This window comes from Neopelma chrysocephalum, unplaced genomic scaffold (genome assembly GCF_003984885.1).
Source record: "Neopelma chrysocephalum unplaced genomic scaffold, ASM398488v2 Primary Assembly neopelma1_96684, whole genome shotgun sequence".
In the NCBI taxonomy this organism is placed as follows: domain Eukaryota; kingdom Metazoa; phylum Chordata; class Aves; order Passeriformes; family Pipridae; genus Neopelma; species Neopelma chrysocephalum.
In genome coordinates this window covers 642,544-647,209 of record NW_020925329.1, presented here as the reverse complement: position 1 = coordinate 647,209, position 4,666 = coordinate 642,544, and positions in this window count along the sequence as shown.

The window sequence follows — 4,666 nt, the reverse complement described above, 5'->3', positions numbered from 1 at the left end:
CTATAAGCATAAACATTACAGCTTACAGCTTCTAGTCATGTCAAGCAAGGCCTACAGAAATGCAATGGAAATTGTTCACAATTTGAACCCTGCAACAGAACACCACTTTTGTTCATGCCCCAGGGTGCTGGGTTATACATTTGGGTTTTTGCGGGTTAAAACCACTTGTCTATCTGTATAATTGTACTTATTGCATTATTTTAATAAATTGTTATTCTGACTTAAAATCTCTCTTTTGAGTTGAGTTCATTTTTCCTGCTGGTTAACTTTTAAACCAGCACAACACAGAAATATTTCTGACACATTGATCCCTGCTTCTCTCTTTCCCAGTCATGTCGTCTTCCCATTCCTCTCATTGTACAGCCAAAATGCAGGCTTCTGCTAACACAGCCAGCACACACAAGTGCAGCTGGAATCTTTTCCAAGACCACAAGATGAGGACACATTTTGCCCTGTGGTTGTGAATGTCTGCATTTTGGTCTAGCAAAAGGCACAAGGACCTAATTTTTTGATCAGTTCCATCTCTTTCAAACATCTAATAGAAAAGTATCCAAAGCAGGAGGAAAACAAAAGTTTTGACTGTTCAGTTGATGGAACTGAAAATGTCTTTGTTAAATCCCTTTTCCCTCTGCTTCTATACTTAAACGACTAAGAGTTTGGCTAGAACTGAAAAATTGAAGCTTTACTTTCCGAGAAAATGTTCCTGGCAATTCAAACTGCAAATGAACAACTAATGTAATTTGAGCTATTGAAGGTCTGTACTTATTCCCATTACACATTTTTCCCATAGTTGTGTGTCAGTTATATATGACATACTTCACAGAACCTATAAGTTGAAAGCTAGCACTGCTTTGTCGAAACTAATGAGTCTTTGTAACTTTTAGAAATCATGTGATAGTATTATTTTTTGATAAGTAGCATGAACTGCGAAGGAGGAATTTTGACCTGAGCTGGAAGTACTGGAAGAATATAATTAAGTAGGTTTCAAACTCCATCTGTAGTTATACCTGCATACAAACTCCATTGCAGCTATACCTGATGCAAAGATGCACGACTGAGAGATATTCCTTTCAAATGGAAGCAATCCATTTCTTCTGCATATGCCAGCAGGGACAACACAAGAAATATCTTTCAAATGTCAAAAATCTGTCTTCACACTCCTGTATACAGAACAAATATTATAGCAGCTGAAATCGAGTGATCTAGGGATGGACTAATTTCCCACATTTCCTTGGTTTGCCACTCTCATGCTGCGACACCACCAGCTCAATTCACTAAAATTCAAGATGAGCCAGTGTCTAGGAACAGGCTGCTCTGTGGCAAGTCCACACAAGAAACCACACTACTTTACTATCACCTAAAAGAAAAGGAGGATGCACCCACAGTGACTCTGCAACCTCAGGCTCTGTCATCATGTGATGTGTTGGAGCATGACAGAACAGCAAAAGAATTCTGGAAATCCACATGCTTTGAGCAGAGTACCTACACTTAACACATTGCCTTGCATAACCTTAAGCCCAAATCCAACCATCTTAATAGCATCCATCACAGTGTTCCAACGGTGTTGAGTTTCTGAGTAATTTTGTCAGAGAATTTAGAACAACCACAAAAAATTTTGTGTTCTCAAGTACTATATGAAAAAACTCACTATTCAGACTAAATGACAAAGAGAATTGGTTTCTAACAGACCTGGTACAAAGCCAATAAATTTACCTTCCACTGGCTTTCAATGAAATTGGTTAGTCCCCTAGACAAATGAAGTATTTTTTTTTCTCTATTACCTTGTTGTGGTTAGCATCTGAAACTAAGGAGAGGGTTTTTTTACTGGTGTGATAATCCCTTTTAAAGATTGAAACTAAATTATTCTACTTAGATTTCCTAGATTCAGCCAGAATTCCATTGTATTCATGTGACTTTATTTCTGCAGACTTTCATTTCTAAAACATACATCACTGTTGCCTGAAATAATATAGCTCAAGACATTCTTATAATTAGTTATAGCAAAGCTTCATAATTAGTTACAGCAAAGATCAGATCTCTTCTAAGCTATTATTTTTATAGTGAAAAGGGTATTTAACCTATTCATTCTATTACTTCAATGTCATTTATGGAACCAGTGTTTATATTATTTTATAGTGAGACTATAAAAACTCAACTTGCACTGTTAAATTATTTGTGAACATCTTCTCGTATGTTAGATTCTGCTACATTTGAACTTTATATCTCTAAAAGTGTTCCTCATTCACACATGAATAGTGTGAACAAAGGCATATCCAACATAAACTTCTTTTAAAAAAAACAAACTTTAAGATATCAAAGCACAGTGAATATACAAGTAATTCTCAGAAAATAAGAGGAAGAAGAATAATAGAAGGAAAAGATGGGGGGAAAAATCAAAGAAATTGAAGCTTACAATCAGATGTAATTTTTTTTCCCCAGTTTCTGTCCCTCTTGTTTTCCTGATGAGAGACAGCTGACCTTGGAAAAAGCTTAGCCTGCTTTAATCCCGGGAAGTAGTTGGGGCTTGTATCCTCAGGTTTCAGAAAAGTAGGGCAATGAACTCTCATTCTGTCTTATTTCTGTGACCACTTTTAAACTAGTAACTCTCCCTGCAAAAGGATTTAGATTTCCCTGCATTCTTTTTCTTGTGTTCATTTTCACTCTCTTTCAAACAGCCACCCTGAACTACATAAATACAATGTTCACTGTGTATGCACTAATCTCTGAACTTTCTGAGTATTTCTCTCAAGATTATTTTTACTCCAGGAGTTTTTCTCTTTTTTAGGCTTCAAAGTAAATTTTACTTCCAAACTGCAAACTCAAGCATTAAAATGAAAAGAGTACGCAAAATAGAATAAAGCCCAGAAACAGGAAAGAGACTAGAGCCCAGAAAAGCTGTACAAAGTTTTTTTGTTGAAATAAGACTTCTCCTCACAGTTACACATATAATTCTGATGCCATGGAGTGAAGGGTGAGATGTACCACATATTTCTCTAGCACCTAGATAAAACCAGATGCCACTTTATTGGTGTGCTACATTCCATTTTAAGTAGGTAATGGGAATCAGTGATATTTTGCTGCCTTTGTAATCTGTCAAATTGTTAGGGCACTCTGAGTAGATATTTCCTGTAATAAGCAATATGTAATAGAGTAAAACTATAGAAAAAGTAGTGATAACTTTTGTAAAACGCAGTAATCACTTCACCTTCAGAAGACCACACAAGTGAACCACTCAAGAAAATTGAGAGAGACAGAAAACACAGTGGAAAGAGTCTGAAAGCCATTCTGAAATGTTGTGCCACAACTGATTGCTGGAATTTCTACAGGTAAGACAAAGCACTTGAAAAGCAGTCACTTCACAAGAAAACAAATTACAATCAAAATTTACAGACCAACCCAGTCTAGGTTATGTAAGGCACCTGCAGTAGGCATGTTGGGCTTGAGACTTGACTATTTGTTGTTTAAATGCAGAAGGCAAAGAGGTGTCTTCATGAAAGTCAAGGTATTTTATGCTCCTGCATTTCTTTGCTCTCTCTTTAAGGAGTAAATTTCACTCAAGAAGCAACTTGAAGGATAATGTAGGGATTAAAATGAGTAGAAACAGGAAAATACTGGCCTTCAAAACACAGAGATTCTATACATTGTGAACAGCAAAACAGAAGTTCTTCCGCTGGTGTAAAAGACACACCACAGGTCTAAAGCTGATTAAGGCACAGACTACACTCCCAAGGAAAATTAAAGGTAAGAATTTTAGCTGTGTCAATCAATGTTGTTCTCCAGGAGTCAACAGAGCTGTGTCAGCTCTGCAGCAGCAAGGGGCAAGCTGAAAACTTTAGTAACATATTAAAAGCTAGATTTCCCATAACCTCCAGTAGTTTGGTTGTCAGTTTGACTTTTTCCCATGAAAACAATTAATTTTTGTAGATTGTTTACAAGGCAGGACATTATTTCAGGCAGGGACACAGAGGATGTGAGCAATCACTGCACTCAGAAAAGAAGTGCTCATTTTCAAATTATGAGAAAACAGAGAAGACACGCCAGAAGGTGGTTCTTAAATAAGTTACAGGCTATGAAATGTAAAGTAAGACAAGTGACTTTTCAAAGTCTCAAATGTCATATGCTGAACATATGCCCTGTTATTTTTGTCTCCTTCACATCAACTACTGCAGCATGATCACTGGCCTTGACTTATTATCCATGTGGGAGAAGGGCAGACGGACACCTAAGGACAAAGATGTTATGCCAGTGCCACATGATTTTAAGTGAGGGGACTTGCCTTTATAAGTTGAATACCAATTCCATTGCTTAGCTTAGTGAATAGAGCACGAGACCCAAAAATGCAACAAATGTCAGTTTATCCATCCCATGAGTTCTCCTTTTTTAAAGCTAAGACAGTTCAATATGCTAGTCCAATTAGGTATATTTGAACAAATTTTTGCTGACATATGCGCAACTTCTACTGACTATCAAAATGTATTCATACTGTTTTCTGAACTTTCAATGATTTTAAAAAACTTGAATTTTTACCAGTGCTAGTGTAAAATAATTGCAAACCTTGATTTAGCATACAAGCTTCCAGCATAAAAATGTAAGACTATCCTTCATAACCACATGCAGTAGCCCACTGACTATTCAAGAGGAAAATTCAAGTTAGACCCTTTTGGAA